Genomic DNA, 19041 nt, shown 5'->3' with positions numbered 1-19041 from the left:
TTCAGTCAGTAGAATCTTGACATACAGGGTCCAAGAGTGAAGAATACCTCTGCTCCAGGATGATGCTCCATTTTCTGACCTAGTCTGGTGGATTGGCTTTGCTGCTGTTCACTGGCCTGGGGACACAGGGGAAAGAACAGGTTTTCAGGAGGAAATGATGAGTTCTTTTTCGAATGCATGGAGTTTCAGGCCTCTGATGACATCCATATACATTTTAGACAATATCATTCAAACTCAGAAAAGAGTTTGGCTGAATACACAGACTTAGGGAATCCTCAGCACATAGATGCTAATTGAGAGCCTGGGAGTAGCAGTGATTGGCTAGGAGAAGTGTAGACGTAGAGGAAGCAAAGGTGTTCCTTTAGACCCACAAGGTCTACACTACTGCTCGTTCAAAAAATCAAACAAACGCGGGGCGTGATGGCTCATGCCTGTAATCCCAGCACTTTGGGAGGCTGAGGCGGGGCCGGATCACGAGGTCAGGACCTCGAGCCCATCCTGGCCAACATGGTGAAACCCCATCTCTATGAAAAATACAAAAATTAGCTGCGTGTGGTGGTGTGTGCCTGTAATCCCAGCTACTTGGGAAGCTGAGGCAGGAGAATTGCTTGAACCTGGGAGGCGAAGGTTGCAGTGAGCCGAGATGACACCACTGCACTCCAGCCTGGCGACAGAGCGAGACTCTGTCTCACAAACAACAAACAAACAAAAACAAACACACACACACACACAAAAACAAACAAAAACACACACTATCTGGCTTCCTCTGGCGTTAGGGATTTTTCCTTTTGTGTCTACACTGCTGGTTGGGACAGATCATCCCCTGATGTTCCTGTGGCTCACTCCCTTTCCTCCTCTGAGTCCCCTCTTTGAGTGGTCTCTCTGAACAACCCTAGTTAAATAACCCTGTTAGTCTCTAGCCACCCAGCTTGCTTTTTTTTTCCTCAAAAGAATTCATTATTATATCATTATCTGAAATAGTAGAGATGCATCGGTTTATTTGTTTTCTGTTATCTCCTCTGCAAGATGTGACCTCCCATGGTGCAAGGACTTTGCTGTACTCATAGCTGCACAAAACCCTTAGAATAGTTCCTGACACCCATTGAGCATGCAATAAGTATTTGTCAAAAAATAGAAGGATACATGCAGAAATCATCAATAATAAAATAATACTTTTTACATTTGAAAAGTCATAACTGCAGCCCTATTTAAGCACCATTTACAGTTCCTGGGTCAGAAGGTGGCCTTCCAGTTCTGGGGCACCTTGCAGCCTGGTTGCTTGCTGCTGGACACCTACCCCCATGGGATGACCTCCTCTGTCCATCTCCTCAGATGACACTGACAGGCATCTTTTTTTTTTTTCTTTTTTCTTAAGAGGGAGTCTCACTCCATCTCCAAGGCTGGAGTGCAGTGGTGCAATCTCAGCTCACTGCAACCTCTGCCTCCTGGGTTCAAGCGATTCTCCTGCCTCTGCCTCCCCAGTAGCTGGGATTCCAGGTGCCCACCACCACGCCTGGCTAATTTTTTGTATTTTTAGTAGATAAGGGATTTCACCATGTTGGCCAGGCTGGTCTGGAACTCCGGACCTCAGGTGATCCACCCACCTTGGCCTCCCAAAGTGCTGGGATTACAGGCATGAGCCACTGTGCCTGGCTGACAAGTGACAAGTGTGTTTTAAATTTCAGTTGAAACAGAAAAGAAGTACCACCCCTGCCCACCCCCCGCCCCGCCCCCCCGCACACACACCTAGGGCTCGGATGAGAGTAGTTTGAGGAATGCAGTGGACAGCTCCCACCCACCATGCTCCCGTGAATGCACGGGTGGGTGCTGGGCCATTTACTGGGAAACAGCTCTGCTTGAGACATTAAGCATCAGATGTAAGTACAGCACCACACTGTTCTGCTTAATCCAGAGATAAAAGCAATGTTTTCTTAGACAATTGTTCTTAACCTTAATTATGTCCAGGATCACTTTGAACATCTGATAAAATTTATAGCCACTCTTCTCAGAAAAAAAAAAAAAAAGTAATCCTATGGGGGCTGGGGGGAAGGTATGGATCTCCTGAAGTCCTCTGTGACCAGCTAAGAATGCCTTTTCTACGTGGGATGGGGCTGCTTTGGAGCCTGCAGACATCCCTGCATGGGTATCACAAAGTGATTGTATTCTCTGGTGAAAACTAAAACAGCAGGTCTTCTGAGTATTAGGGAGACAGGGTCATGTAAATGAAAATCACAACCTTTAGAGTGAGGCAGACTTTGGTTTGAATCCAAATTCTGATTAGAGTAATCAACTTGTACCATTTTGAGAGGGACTGTTCCAGTTTGAAAACAGGCACATGTATAAATATGTAACAAACCTGCACGTTGTACACATGTACCCTAGAACTTAAAGTATAATTAAAAAAAAAAAAAAGAAAACTGAAAGTCTTGCATCCCAGGAACCTTCTTGGTCCTGGACAACACAGATGAGTTGGTCACCCTATTTCTGATATTTGTTAGCCAAGGGACCCTGGGCAGTTACTAGGTTTTCGTGGAGAGGTCCTGCTTACTCCACCTTAGGTCAGGTTCCTCAGATGCAGAAACTGAAATGGAGATTCTTGTGCAAGTGATTGGCTGAGCAGGTACCTTCAGTTGAAACCTCAGAGAGACAGGGAAGCAGGATTAGACAAGGGAGAGGACAGCCATTGATATCTAGTCTCAGCCTGATGGCACAGGATGAGACATCACATGGCCCACACAGTCTTCCTCCTTGAGGCCAGGGCCCAGGCTGTTGTCACTGTAGACTCAGTTCTGGCAGCATATCCTCCCAAGTATTTCTGGGAAAAGCAGCTCCTGTCAGCTGTGGGCAATTCTCAGAAGAACAAAGCAACTGCAGGCTGCTAGCAGCCAAAAAATCATCTGGGTGATAGAGTGCCAGCTCAGGAGAGGGGACCAGGTGGGTCAGCAGTAGCGTCCACTACATTAATGAGTGTTTCAATTACAGCCCTCCAGGTCTTCCTTTAAGACACACACATTCCCCAGGGCTCATTCTTTGGGACTCATATCATTCAGCCCTACCACCCTCTGATCCTCTGAAAATGCCTGTGCCCTGAGGGAATGAGTCATTAAATACTGTAAAAATGTCTCCTGAAACTTTGCCATGCTTGGAACCCGAGGAACCCTACGTGGATTTTCATCCCGACTTAGCCACTCCTCCTGCTCATCTCTTAAAAGCATCTACTGACCAGCAAAAGTGCAACGGGATGGCAGCTACACCAGTACCTTTCAGCCTGGTGGGGTTGCATTAGCTGTTCACACATTACTCTCCACTCACTGATCATTTTGGTACCTGAAGCTTGTTTACCACCCACTTCTGCAATTACCTAGGAGGCTTTCCAAGTCTAAGTAGGTGACCCCTAAACCATCCTGGATCCCACCTTCTACTCAGATAGCTTTTCCTCTACTCCCCTCAGCCACACACTCACTCACATATCATACTTGTTCTGCATTCCAGATGATCTGTCGAACATGGCCTCGTCTCTTAGCTTGCTTTTTGAGTTTTCCTGCTATTGCTGTTCTTTGATTGCCTGGATTCCTCTGGCCCAGTGATCTCCCGTATTTCCCTCAATTCTTTAGCCCTCTTTTTTATAACTCCCCTCCTTACCCACATGGGTTTCATGGTATGGAATTTCAGCAGTACTTTTCCCAATAACCTGATTGTAACCTCAGTTTCTCCCTAGGAGATTGAAAGACTTCAATCATGTTGCTTTAACTGTATTGACCTTAGTTCCTTTATCTCTAAAATAATGATAATACACAACCCATGAGGAATTTTTAATAAAATTTACATAAAAATAAAATTAAACAGCTTCTATTGTAATACTTGGCACATAGTAGGAGAGAGATTAATCAATGTTTATTCTGACTAAAGGCTGATCTGTGTATGTACTTAATATCAACCAAGAGGATGGCGGATTGTCATTCCACTCTGAAAACTGAGGAACCTTGAAGCGACTCTTCCTTGAATGGAAACTCTGGATGGGATGGACAAAGGGAATATCATTAGGGAAGACCCTGGGACCTTGTGTGGCTTTGGAGATGGTTATACCTTAGGGGGTCTTTGAGGCCATCAACCCATGACAACACTGAGCAATAGCTTATGTTCAGAAGCGTGACAATGAGTCATAAAAGAAAATCGAAATTATAGTCTGTAAACTCTGCTGAAATAAGAGTATAATTTCTAAAATAGGTTACATCAGAAATTACTAAAATTAAATATAAAGCTATTTGGTGTTTAAAGGACTTGATATTAGTTATCTGGAAAATTAATTTCTGGGGCACACATCATCTTAGCTGACGTGTTATTGCAAGGGGAGAGAAGGCAACTGAATTGGTGGCTTTGGTGAAACCTCATTGATTTTAACTCAGAATATAAAATGCACTGAAGAATAAATTGCATTTTTAGTTTGTTTAAAGGAAATGTATAAAGATAAGATTATCCATGGAATCTTGTGCCCAAGGTAGAATTCATCAAGCTTGGTATTTTAACAGGTATTTATCTTGTGTTGGCCTTTTGGGAGAATAAAATGAATATTAATATAATTGCTTCTGAATAACAGAATGAGATTCTCCCAGGTTTCTTTTTTTTTCTTCCTTTCCCCCCCTTCTTTTCAAAAGCATGCGGATGTTGGAGAAAAAGAATGATAATAAAACCATCTTTCAGTGACAGATTAACATTGAATTAGGAAGTGGTGTGCATGAGAGGAAAAGGAAGCTCTTTCTAAGCCCCTACTATGAGCTATAGACTGTAGCAAGTACTTCCCCAGGTGAAGCTTTTATGTCATCTTCATGCAGGGCCATCATTAGCCCTAAAAAAAATAAAAGCCAAGAGGGCAAAATACTTGTTCACAGTCACACAGTCAGCCAGAACCTGACCCCCAAATTTGTTTGATCTCAAAACTTATTCCTTCCCGGCCGCACTGTAGATGTCCCCTGTGAAGGGTATTCAAAATTCAGCTATAAATCATGAAAGTAAAACAAACCATTTCCCTCTCAGCCAATAAAGAAACCCAAATAAAACCTCAAAATACCCTATTTACTCCAGATTGCTTGCTTTTAGCCACCCAGCTGTGTGAACTTGAGAAAGGACTAGAGCTCCTGTTTAACTTGGAGGAGGGGATTTATTTGAGGATCCCTCATATCAGGTCTGCGTGAAGGGCTGCAGGCGCATTTACTTGAAAAAACTCATAGAATTAGAATCCTGCTTAGGCTAAAAAAAGAAAAAGAAATCCAGAGAAATCTATGTCCTCCCTACTTATTCAGATGAGCAGTCAAAATATTAGGTGTTCATCCTTTTACTTTATGCTTTATTGACTTCCTTGAAACAAACCGGAAAAAAGGAGCATTTACTAAAATTGCAGATCTGCTCTTTCTTATTTGTATGGCTTCATTCAATGTCCCCCTAGATATTTTTATTCAAAATTCAGTGATTAATGTATGTGTCAAAACTCCTGGGATGCATATGTAACGTATAGTGTATACCTAGACTGAAAATCAATATATTGCTTTAAGAGGCATCTCATTCTAAGTTAAAACTGAGACTGGATTGACACCCAGTGGAATACAATTGAGGCTTGCATAGGGTCACTGCAGGAATGAGCAGTGTGCCCTGAGCTGGAAGTTGTCCTTGCAAGTATTTTTGGGGTCCCGATTATGGCTTCCAGGGGTACAGAGGGTGAGGTACCCCCAAAGAGGGAGCTGGTGCATCTAATTTTAGCACAATTTCATATTATTGCCTCTCCTGTCTCTCTGCCTCTCTCTGTGTTACACAGGCACGCGTAAACACATGTACAAACCCCACCTTCATCTGGGCAGCCTCCTCATGGATTCAGATTCACCTCAGTTGCCATCTTTTCTGAAAAGGCATTTCCCACCCCTCTGATGGTTGAATTCATTGTCTTTCTGCTCCCACAGCAGCTCAGTTAAGACCCCAGTTTGGAGGCGTGACAGCCTGTGGGTTGTGTGGTAACACGTCACTCAAAGCCTTGCTCCTCTCCTGGTTAGCTGTGTTACCCAGGACAGGTTGCTCAGCCTCTCTGTACTTCCATTTCTTCATGTGTAAAGTTGGGATAAAAAATAAAATGGTGCCTCCTTCAAATTTTTGTTAGGATTAAAGAACAAACACAAGAAGAAATGTGGTTAGAAATGTGACCCATAGCAAGACTCAAGAAATGTTAACTTTGGCACTTTAAGCATTGATTTAAGTCCATCTCTGTTTCTTATTTGAGACAGTGAGATTTTTTTTCAAATTGTAAATTCATTGTTCCTGAAATATAGTCTCTTCCATTTATTAAAGCAAAATTCATTGAGGTACCTAAGTCTAAGTACTATATTGGCACAGGTTTTATAGAAAAATGTGGTTTTTGGAGTCATTAAATGAATACTTGGGTAGATGGATGGATGGGTGCATGGGTGGGTGGATGGAAGCTAAAATAGTTTAACAACTTTTTTTTCTAAAAATGTGGGTATCTCAGAGTACTACTCCATGGTGAAAATGTAAAATGAAGAGACCCAGTGAGAGTGGATAGGAACACTGGCTCTGAAGCCAGAAAACTGGGTTTAATCCTAACTTTGCTACTGGCATTGATCAAGTTTGTTAACTAATCTGAGCATAAATCCTTTCATCAAACAATGCAAGAACAATATGTCTACCTAATGGAGTATTTTGAGGATTGAATGAGTTAATATATGAAAAACATTTAAACAGTGACTGGCATACTATATATAAACACTAGCAAGTGTAAGCTACTACTACTAGGTAGGACCTGGGATTGACTACAAAACTTGCAGGGCCAGCTGCAAAATGAAGAGGTGGAGCCCATTGTTAAAAATTATTATTAATATCACGATGGTAACAGCAGAGTAATTAACCGAAGGGAGGGTTCTTCTTAGCGTGGTATGGGATTCTCTGTGACTACATAGGGCATGCACTCATAAAGTCAACCCTGGTAGGATGCTCATTTCCCTAAATTACAGAGTCTGACAAAGATTACAGGCATCTTCTGAGCAGGCTCTTGATGGCCCTTGTGGCCATGTACTTCAACACGCTCTTCCCTATTTCCCTTTTCCCTACACGTCCTCACTCCATGCAGATACCCTATGGACCTTGTTGTTCCCCACATCTTTGGAAACCAGCATGGTGTCACTCCTGCACAGCCTACACTCATGCCCCCTCTGCTGAAGTGGCACTTCCTTTCCATCCTCCCTCTACAGTCTGGGAATCTCTTTTGCATCTTTCAGCTGAAGCTTGGGCATGATGTGGAATGGACTTCTCTGCCCTATGTGCAGACAATGTAGCTCATACTAATGTCCACCTTTGAACTGAACATTTTCACACCCAACTTCTCCAGATGGTGAACTCCTCCAGGGGAGGCCCTTGACTTATTTATCTTGTACTCCTATCTAATGCCTGACTATTCCAATCATTTCTTCTAAAGTTAGGCCTGGCCTTGGCACTGTTAGATGCACAAATTCATGGTAAAATCTTGGTTTCTGGAGCTGGTCTTATAGGACAATTCCCTGAAGTAGCTGGGAGAGACCAGTTGCTGGGAGAGACCAGTTGAACAGACATTGGGTTGGATGGGACAGAGGCAGGAGCAAGTGGAAGGTGAAAATGATAGAGTGGAGGAGCTGTCATTCAAGCGAGAATAAAGCAATAAAGCATGAGCAAAGACTGGCTGTGTTACAGCCGCATAACCGGGGCAGGCAGTGTGGAAACCAGCCTTGAAGGGCTAGACTCCCAGGACTATGCTAAAACATACCCAGTTCAATCACTGTTCACCTAAGGGAATGGTGCAGCCATCGGTGCTTTCCTAAAAGCCTGCTCCGCTGGCGTTAGCTCAGACCCACTCTCTGCCCTGCTATGCTCAGCTGTAATATGCAAGCTAATTGACCTGAAGGATGCAAACAGAGCATTTGAATTCAAAAAATCCGGTTCCAGTTTCAACCGTGCCACTTACTAGCTCTGATTTGGAAAACATTTAACTTCTCTGAATCTGTTTTCTTATCTGTAAAATGGAGATAAAAAGACTATTTTTGTCCTAGGTGGCCTGGATGATTGAATGATGTAACCACTGCATACACAGACTTAACAAAGTGCCTGATACCATGTGACATAATTGAGAAAGAATATTTATTTTATTAGTAAATGAAATTTAATCAAGTCTATAACATGTGCCAAGAATCATCCTGTGTGCTGGGGATGCTGTTGAGAGCAAGGCAGGCATGGTATATATCTCCTCAAACTTAAATTCTTTTAGCAGGGAAAGTAGGGAGAAGTCAGAGGTAACAGACAGTAGTTTCTTTCTGTTTTCTCTTCTAAACAATGTGTTCAAACACGTGTTCATTCAACAGACATGGGTTTTCTCCTGTAATCTCAACACAGTTTTATCAGATGAAAGCATTCTTACTGATCTCTTTTCACAAATGAAGATTCTGAAGCTCAGAGAGTTGAGTGCCCTGCCAAGAGTCACAAAGATGATCAGTCTCAGAACCCAAATTCCAACTTAGAGGCATCTGATTCCAAAGCTGTTTCAGAAGGCTAACTTGTTAAATAGAGACGGACTCACAGTCCTGCAGAGCAATCAGTGCAAACTAGGGCAAGTTGACTTGCTTCTCGAAATGACGAGAGATGCAGAGATCATCTTAGTGTTGTTTCATGTTGGCTTTCTTCCATTAGGAAATATTTTCTCTTTCCTTTGAATTTGTGTCTTCCACTGAACCTCTCTCATTTTTTCCTATTTCTCTCATATATTCTTTATTTCTCTTTTAGTAGAGATACTTATTTAGATTAAAAAAATCCTATTTCAGTGTGGACAACTTGAATACTGAGCCTATTTCACAGTCTGTCTTTCTCCACAGGGCTTCCATACCACAGCTGCACAATAAAAGTTTATATAATTCTGCCATTAGGATTTTATTGTACAACCTGATGACAACAGCCTACAGAAACAGAGTGATCCCATCATGTCAAGGTGATGATGTTTTGGAACTAGATAGATCAAAATAACTGACTTTGAGGTTTCCCCTGAGCTACTAGCACAGGCTGAGAGCTAGTCTCCAAGCTAGTCTCTCCTGAGTTGAGCACTAGTTATAAATGGCTGCTCACTTCTCTCCAGCCCTCTCTTGTCCCAGGGAGTCCCCATGGAATTCACATGAGGAAATTAAATTGTTAAGAATGGTGGAGCCAGAGCTCAACTCCCAGAGGCTCATGGACATCCAGATCCAATGAATGACTGTGTTGTTTAGCTGTGTTTGTTACTGACCCAGTCCTGCCAGCACAGTTGGCACCACTGAGAACCTCCCCACAAAGTGGCTGCCCCAGGGCCTCACTGTGCTCAGAAACAGACTGTCTCAATGAGGAATTGAGCCTCCCTGATGGGGTAGGCCTTGGGGGATAAACATCAGGAGGTGTTTTTGTGGGAAAATTAGGTGCACAGGGATATAATTTGATTTTTGTGTCCTTTTGTATTGAGATGTTAGAGCTCTGTGTAATTTAGAAGCAAGAACAAAAGACCCAAGTTTTGTTTCATTTATTTATCCAAAAAATATTAATAAGCACCTACTATAGTCCAAGTCCAGTGCTGAGGATACAAATATACAATCATCATCATCATCCCCAAAACTAATATTTGTTGAATTTATTTTAGCAGGCATTATGTTAAGCACTTCGCATGTATTATCTATTTAATCCATAGGGTGCCCAACTCCAGGGTCATATGATATTGTGATATAATAGGAAATATAAATTTTTATTTTAGTCCTCAGTTATGGACACAGAGCTCCTAAAACCTTTATAATTTCCTAAGTGATAAGAGCAATAAAGATGAAAGTAGCAACTTTTGTGATTCATAACAAGCCTCTATCAACATTGTCTGAATTGTTATCAATGGCGTGACTTTTGGAAAGCCCCTAAACGGGGGGAGGGGGGGCTGGTTGCCAAGGGGATCAACCATGTGATTAGAGGGTTGGAACTGCCAGACCCCCGACCTCCCAACCTCCAGGATGGGGTGAGGAGAGGGGCTGGAGACTGAATTTATTACCAATGTGAATGATTTATTCAATCATATCTATGTAGTGAAACTGCCATAAAAACCCACATGGACAGGGTTCAGAGGGCTCCCTGGTTGGTGAACACATGGACGTGCTGAGAGGGTGGCTGCCTGGAGAGGGCATGGAAGTTCCACACCCCTTTCCTTACCTGGCCTGATGTATCTCTTCTTTTCAGCGCTTTTTGAGTTGCATCCTTTGTTATAAACTGATACATGTAAGTAGATGTTTTCCTGAGTTTTGCCAGCTATTCTAAGAAATCGTTAAACTTGATGAGGAGGTTGTGGGAACCTGTGACATAGAGCTGGTCAGAGGCACAGATGACAACTGGACTTTCCATTGGCATCTGAAGTTAGGGGTCTGAGCCCTTAACCTGCAGGGTCTGCACTGACCCCAGGCAGTTAGTGTCAGAATTGCTCAGTGTGCAAAACCCACACATCTGCCGGCAGAAATGTTTTCTCTGTGAGCGTATTGAAAAATGGTTTGTTTTTCCCCTCCTTATGGGAAATGTGTTTTCATGTCTTCCTCAACACTCACCCAAGGGCAGGGACCTTATTATTTGTAGTATTATATCCCTAGGGTTGTCTTATGTGGCTAACCTAGTGCCATCCCAATTTTATCTGTAGAGTTAGAGATCAGGGTCACTACTTTGGTAGGTAGAGCCAGTGTATTTAGAAGCACCCTTCAACACTATGTTGAATGCCTGATAAGGCAGGATCACTGTTCTCTGTGGTTTCAAGTTCTGGTGGAGAAGGGAGATGATAAAACAAATAATTTGAAAGTTATTTATTAATTGCTGCGACAAAAGCAACCATACGGTGCTCTCTGGAAGTTCAGGGGAATGAGGGACTATGGAATCAAGGAAGGCTTTAAAGAGGAGGTAATATGTACCCCCATGTTGATAATGTTGATAGGCCAGTTGGATACTTTCAGGCAAAGCTGGTGGGGAAAAAGGCATTCAAAGGACAGAGAAGAACCTTTGCAAAGACAAGGACCTATAGCAAAAGACAGGGTTTTCAGGGGCACTTGTTAACACATTTAGAATGACTAGGGCTCAGAGAGCATGTGTGACTAGCGGCAGGAGGTGGGACTGATAAGGTATACAGACCCTGAGATGCAGGGAGTGTCAGGGAGATGGGTTGGGATTTCATCTTGTTTTGGGGGAAGAAATTATGTGTAGTTTTCTTCCAGTTAACACGGGGTTCCGCTGGAATAACAAAAACCTCACGACATGGCTTATCCAAATAGGGTTTTATTTTTCTCGTGCAACAACAGATCTGACTCATGCTGCTACTTGTGGGAAGTTGTCAAGAACCCAGGTTTCCCAGGATCTCTTCTCTGACATCTTTACTGTATGTCTGTCTTTTTCTGGTTCATGACCATGAGATCTCTGCTCTATAATCAGACATGATGTCCATATTCCTGATATTTAGGAAGCAGGAAGGGTGAAGAGCAAAAGCATATGTCAGCAAAGTTTATCTCTTTGAATCAGGACAAAGTATCTTTCTCCTAATTCCATTCACTAGACTTTCACTAACATCTTCTCAGACTGAACTGGCCCTCATGGCTACCACTGGCCAAAAGGGCATCTGAGGAAGTGCCTGTCTGAATTTAGGTGTCAGTTAATGTCACCATTCTGTTTAGAGAGAAAAGGAGGATAGATTTTGGCTGAGAAACTAGCAGTGCCTGCTAGTGTGAGTGACAGAATCAGCTTACATTTACAAAAAATGGCATTGTCAGCCATCAAAGGTTACCATGACCTTGTAGCCATGACGATCAGGCAGCTCATAATGAGGCAACAGATAAACAAACAGATGATGAAAACGTAGGGTAAGAGGGATCTGTGGTGATTTGGGAGCCAAAGGAAGGAGCTCTTCACCCAGTGTGGGGTATGGTATCCCTAGAGAAGGTGACTCTGCGGCTGAGCTTGAAGGAAGAGAATTGGTAGGTGACAAAGAAGAGGTAAGGACATGCAAGAAAGCTCAGGGAAAAGAGATTACATGATCCTGGCTGGCAAATGTAAATAGTTTGTTCTATTGGAGAAGGGTAAAAGGGGAGTGGGTTCTTCTTAGTCTCAACTAGACACATAGGACAACCAATGGTGACACTTGACATCTGCCTACTCAGGAATCACAGGTGTTCCTCATTAGCAAGAGCCTTTGCAGCAGCCACATGGCAGATAGCTCAGATGCAAGGAAGAATGATGTACATTGGATGGTTAAGGTTCCACATGGCTTAAAAGTCTCATGCCTTTCAGGAACCATTTATCTCTCATAAGAACTCCATAGGCATTGCTTCTCCGTTCTTGGCTTCTTCACTCATGCTAACTATAGGAGTCTCCATAATTGGGAAAACCCAAAGTAAGGAATCTTCGTCAGGTATCTATAGTTATCCAAGTCCAGTTCTAGTCCTCTTAACAACAGGGGTCATTTTACAAGAAGCAGTACTGTTTTGTTTAAGTGATATATCTGTTTCCAGGAAAGCAGCTTAGAAAATTTATCCAGTGGTCAGATTCTTAATGTACAAGGGGAAAAAAATGCTAACTGTTTGCCCAGAGCCCTTTAATTTATAGGCTAGGCTATGAAAAGCATGAAAGGGTTTTCTGAAAGTGGGTTATGCTGATTATATTTTTTATTTAAAAATTATTCTTGAGTTCTGCGGGAGATTGATTCAATAGGTTCATGATGGGTTCATATGGCTAGATGAAAGGCTATTTTGTGTTTATTTCCTTTTTTGTTTTAAATAGACTTAATTTTTTAGAGCAGTTTTCAGTTCACAGTAAAATTGAGCAAAAAGTGGAGAGATACCCCACATCCCCCATCCCCATACATGCACAGCCACTCATCAGCATCCACCTCACTGTGGTTCATTTCTTATAATTGATGAGCCTACATTGACAAATCATTATCACCCCAAATCCATGGTTTACATCAGGGTTCACTTTGGTGTTGCATATTCTGTTGGCTTTGATAAATGTTTAATGATATGTTTCCACCATTGTAGTATCATACAGAATAGTTTCACTGCTCTAAAAATCTTGTCCTCCGCCTTTTCATTTTTCAATCCCCGCAGACCCTTGGCAACCACTGATCATTTTACTGTCTTCTTGGTTTTGCTTTTTCCAAAATATCGTGTAGTTAGAATCATACAGGATGTATCCTTTTCCTATTGGCTTATTTCACTTAGTAATATCCATGTCTTTCCATGGCTCCATAGCTTATTTCTTTTCAGTGCTGAATAACATTTCATCATCTAGATGTACCATAGTTTATTTATCCACTCTCCCACTGAAGGACATATTGGTTGCTTCCAAGTTTTGACAGTTATGAATAAAGCTACTATAAACATTCATATGCAGATTTTTGTGTGGACATAAATTCTCAACTAATTGGGTACATGCAAAGGGCATGATTGCTGGATTGTAAGGTAGGAGTGTGTTAGTTTTGTAAGAAACAACCACATTATTATGTACCATTTTGCATTTCCACCAGCAATAAAAACATGTCTGTTGTTCCACATCCTTACCAGCATTTCTTGGTGCCAGTGTTTTGTTTTCAAGGTAAGAAAATACCTATACCATCAATGAGGTAAGAATTAGTGAGGTCCTGAACTGAGGCAGAGGCAGTGGATATTGAGTAACTAAATTCTAGAAATATTGCCGATTTAGAAATGACAGATCGTGGTGATAGATTGACCTTGGGTGTTGAATCTTGGCTGACTCTGAGGTTTTGGGTTTGATGACAAGATGGTAGATGGTAGTGATGCTACTTGCAGACATGGGAGAATGGAGGACTAAAACTGAAGTTTTGAGAGCTGGCAATATGGTGCCTCATTAAGAGCTCTCTATAGTCTGTGGCTTTGGGCGACGTCTGGGTTGGAAGTAGAAATTCAGGGGTTATTGATGTGAAGATTGTGGCTGAATTCATGAGATTTGATGTGACTCCCCAGTTACAGCATTTCCTGTAGAAAGATAAAAGAGAGGGCAGGAGACAGAATTATGGGTGGTGTGAAAACCAGCTTGCAAGGGTCAGGGAGAAAAAAGAGCCTGCAGAAACCAACAGAGTCTTGCACAAAGTTTGGTGCCTCAGTTAATAGATGCTGACTTGAACTACCCAGCTATTTCTGTCTCCCTGTTATCCTTAGCAAATATAAGCTATGGCTTTCAAACTATATTTTTCACTAATCTAGAAGCAAAAGAGAGCAAATGTTACAAAACTTGGTAACAGCACAAGGTTTTGTCCCAAAGTGAGTGATACTGAGAATGCGTGTCACAGACAGGTCTGGAAAAGCATCCTGCAAGAGGCTGACAATTAACCGAGTGGTTAAGGATTACTAGTATGTGAATTACTTTATTCATTTACTGCTGGCAAATACTTCCTGGTGCTTACTCTGGGATGGTTGCTGTTCAGTACATTGGGAATAGAGAGGGAAGAGTCCAGAACGAACCTTCATTCCCCCAGATTCTCAGCCCTAGTGGAAGGAGTCAAACAGTACATAAATATTTACAAAATATAACAAAAAGTAAAATGCATAATGCAGTAAAGTACAACAAGGGAAGAGGAGGCAGAGAATTGCTGCTTTAGTTAAGAGTCGTTGGTTGAGCAAAGACCCAAATAAAGTTAGGATTTGAGCTGTGTGACTGTGTGTAGGAAAGGCATTCAATTCAAAGGAAAGGAGACCAGGGGATTCTCAGGATGACAGCTTCAGTTCTTCACAGTAAAATCATACCTACGTCCCCAACAAGCTTGCATCTTTTATAGCTGGAATAACACAGAAATAAAACTGGCATGAGGAAGGAAGTTATGATTGATCTCTACTATGTACTGGTGTCTATACTGAACTCTTGACCTTTTCTCACTTGTTCCTTACAAACATGTATCATAAGTCATGCTGTTACTCTCATTTTGCAGGAGAGAAACTGAGGCTCAGAGAGTACATAATTTGCCCTAGGTTCCACCATTAATGGCTGGTAGAACTGGAATGTTCGTGGGGTCTGTCTGGCCTCAACGTCCTTACTTTTTGTTCATCCATCTATGGAATCCTCCACAAGTGACTCAGGCGACACTCCCGACTGTGTATTCCACAGGACAAATTTAAACTCGCTGCACTGCAAGGAAGGAACTAGGGCTATATTTGTTTTCTGTTGACTGGCTGACTCTACAATGGTTTTGCAAACCTTAGATAGAATCACTGAATCTATTTAAAGTTCTGCCTGAGACACGTTGATATAGTCAAATAAAAGATGGAATGCTGATCTTTATGTAATGTGCATAACAAACAAATGTATCCCAAGGCACTCACTTGTAGTGCCAAGGTCCCCAGGGATGGCTTCTGTTTATAGTTTTATGCACACTTATACAATGCTTGGACTGAATTAAAACAATAAAATTATGATTGAAAAGTCTCTCTCTCTCTCTCTCTCTGTCTCTCACATGAGTGGATAAAAAAATTAAACATGACTATCAGTGAGTTACGAACAATTCTGTTCTTATTTGTTTTCACTATTGTATCTTAAAGCTGCTGGTGACTGGGCTGATCTCCTGATTGTTTAGCGAATTACCAGTACATTATTCTCATTGGCAATCAATAACTGTCTTCAGCATCTAGAAAGCCTTTAGGAAATTGCTTTTCAGGATGAGGATATTAGGCTGAATCTGGTTGGAGCAATGGCTTTTACTGCTTAGGATATTGTTTCTATTACAAAAACTACCATCTTTTAGAAGTTAGGAAGGAAATGGCTGTATGAGTTTAGAATTCTCTGAGGTATATATTTCTGTGTTATAGGAAGATGGGATCTATGTGGGAAGGAGTAGGATGAGAGATTGGGGAAGCAGCAGGGACTTTATCCCCTTATCCAGGAGGGTTGTGTAAAGCATTCTAAGGATGCTGGGCTTGATTCTGTATGTACCACGGATTCTTGAAGGATTTTTAAGCAAGGGAATGCCATGAGAAGACTTTAGGTTTTTGTGAATTATTCTGGGGCAACGAGGGTGTGGCTGTCTGTTGGGTCAGGCTAGACATTAGGTCAGCATGTTTTATTCTTAGTGCTCACTTTGAGGTTCTCCTACTAGATCCTGCTTTCTCTCATTATTCATGCAAGGCCTTAAGTCGTCACGAGAAAAGCAGATCACATGATCACAATCTAATGTGGAACAAAAGGTGGAAATGGTTTGAGTTGAGAAGAAATAATTCATCTCAGTTTATTCCTATTTTTCCAGAATGTAATAATTCATGTTAATGACTGTGCTTCTGACTAGAATTCCCAATATCCACGTGCTCTATCATGGATGTGCAGGACTTATATGTGACCTCCAGATAAAATGTGCTCCATTTGTGATACAACATGCATTCTTGGTCTTGAGGGGAGACATCAGGCAGTGTCAATCAATGCATCTGCATTAACAGACCAATCAGCAGAGACAAACCATGATACCTGCATCTAGCAGCGCTCAGTCTTGAGTCCTTCTAAACGTGGGACTCCCCTTGCTGAGGCTGTCAGGCTGTCAGTGGAAACAACGTGCACATTGTGGAATGGTGCCAATTGAAATCCATAGTCTCTAAAACTTAGCTCAGTTCTTAACATTGCTGGACAACCCTTTAACACCTCCTTCCTCTACTCTTTATCTTCCGCTTTTTCTCCTTCTGCTCTTTCTCTACTGGAATTTGAGTTGTTCAAAATCTTCCAAATTATACCCTCCTTGCGTTGTCTACCTCCCACCACGTGTGCTCGAACCTGACAGGAGACCCACTTCACTTCCTGCACTAGGGAAACAAAATGAAACCAGAACAGCGCAGGGACTGTCCCTATGTAATCTCCCTGTACTCCTGCATACCACTTCATTTGTATGTGGCTCTTCCTGGAAAGAATGGGCCTCTTTCTAAGGCCAGATCCTCCCTACTCCCTCTTGTTCTGGATCTCAGCCTCCTTCTCTTCTTCAAGGAACTTGTTACCTGTGATATTCCTTCTTACTTCAGAATGGTCAACCTCTTCCTCTCTTCTAGCCCCAGTTCATTAGCTCATTAACATATACACATTGTAGAAATTTATCTCTCTTATCAAACCACATGGCCATCCCTACATTCCCCCTCAACACACACTGTGTCCCCTCCTGTCTCTGTCCTCTCTCTCAGTCCTGCACACCCAGTCTTGACAAGGTTGTCTCAACTTGTTGTCCCCATTTTCTCATTTATTCTTTTCCCACTGAACATGCCCTTGTGCAAATCACCAGTCTTCTAATTGCCAGTTTCACTGGAAACATTTCACTCTTTAGATCTTTGGAAGGATGCCCCTTTGCATGGTGACCAAGTTGACCATGTCTTCCTTCTGTGAATCACTTCTCTTCACTATTTTTTTCCTTGATTTCATTCTTTCCTCAATTCCTCCTACCTGTCATATAATACTTGTTTTCATTGTGGTGTACGTTATCTCTAATTCTTTGCTTACTCCTTAAATGCTAAGTTCCTCTCTGGTATATACTTTGATCCTTTGATGTTTTTATGGTAAATGCAAATCCCAGGTGTTCTTATCTACTTCAAAGGTTTAAATTACCATAGGTTTCTCACTTTTAAATTGTGCTTGCATTTCTATAAATCCATGCATCCTGCTGGATTTCTTTAGGAGTGCATTTCAAAGCACCTTAAACTCAACAAGTTCCAAACTTACTTCTACAATCTGTCCTTCTTTGAGGTTCCTGTCTCAGTGGGTAAATGGTACTTTTGTCCATCTGTTTCCCTAAGCCAGAAGCAAAAGTCATCGTTTCCATATATGCCTGTGTCACCATCCTATCACCTATCCATCTCTGTCCTTCTAATCTTCCTCCATCTTCATCCTTCCCTCGATGACCCTCGTGAGGCCACCATCATCTCTCAGCTCTATTGCAGTCCTATTCTCTTAATGATTTCCTCATGTATACCAGCCACACTCTGCCCCAAATCTGTGGTGCATTTGATATTCTCAGAATGGAGATGATATCCTGCCCCTCTCACCTTTCTCTAGGAACCCCACAAGGCTTTGCAATTTCATGAAGACTAAGAGCATACATTTCAGCATTGTCTGTGTGCATGATAATGTGTTTACCTCTCAGCCCCACACAGTGCTTTCCCAAAACAGTGGCTTCCAGAGTGAGAGGCATGCATTTCAGGGAATGCTTAAGAGAGTTCACTGGAGCACAGAGAGAAAATGCTAGAACTTTCCTTTATATTGGTTTTGTAATTATAAAATAAATGAGAAATTGGGCTCTTTAATATTTATATTCTGCATGATTTCAGTACCCTTGCCTGTCTACTTGTCAGACGTCACATGTAGTGTGACCAGTGTCTTGAGGGAAGGGGGACTCCTAACAAAGCAAGTTGGAGTGATGTCCTCACTTGTCCTTTCAAATCCAGCTTTATTGTGACAATGCATTGTCTCTAGTACCCAGTTGTGTAGATTTGTGGATTATAGTATTTAGTTTTAATTAAACAGCCTTAACAAAATGAACAAGTGACTCCGAAAGATTCCCGCAAGGAAACCGCAGATTGAAGACAATACTGATAATTACATGATGAATAGAAATCAAGTAAAAGCTTTTTTCCAGACACATCACAAGTTAAAAAACAAATTCGATCTAATTATATTTGATAATACATTATAAAAATATCATCCGCAAGACCATCTGAACCAGGGCTTTACACTGATTCATAGCCACAGTGAGCTCCTGCCTTTAAATATACTGAGACTTAAGATATTATTTAACGTATAAATATAAAATGCACAGAGAATATAATATCTATGTCTGTGTATGCAGGTGTATATGGTTTTTATACTCACCTGGTCTCATTGCCTTTCCTGGTGCATTTGTTCCTGCTCTTGTGTCTGGGCTTGTGATGTGTGTTCTAAAATGTTTAGGAGACATTTTTCTAAAGTTTTGTGTTTTCTCCTGTCTTAGGGCTCCTGCCTGAGAGTCAATGCTTCTTT

General features: G+C 41.8%; 1 protein-coding gene across 8 annotated transcripts in view; it reads left to right on the top strand.

Annotated features, from left to right (window-relative positions):
* The window catches only part of FAM135B (family with sequence similarity 135 member B), a 362884-nt gene that overhangs the window by 8749 nt on the left and 335094 nt on the right, over window positions 1-19041 (top strand). For 2 of the 8 annotated variants that reach the window (XR_010141341.1, XR_010141342.1), the window contains exon 1: window positions 9055-12047. The exons of 1 other annotated variant lie outside the window; for it this stretch is intronic. The gene's annotated coding sequence lies outside the window, so the exon portion shown is untranslated. Of the gene's footprint in view, window positions 1-9051; window positions 12048-19041 lie in introns of those variants that run through there. 5 more of the 8 variants (XM_054518866.2, XM_063726824.1, XR_010141343.1 and 2 more) reach the window with 4 other exon arrangements.

The sequence above is a fragment of the Pongo abelii genome, chromosome 7, assembly GCF_028885655.2.
Source record: "Pongo abelii isolate AG06213 chromosome 7, NHGRI_mPonAbe1-v2.0_pri, whole genome shotgun sequence".
NCBI lineage: Eukaryota > Metazoa > Chordata > Mammalia > Primates > Hominidae > Pongo > Pongo abelii.
Note: the sequence above shows the minus strand (reverse complement) of the source record. Positions and strands in the feature narration are given on the sequence as shown.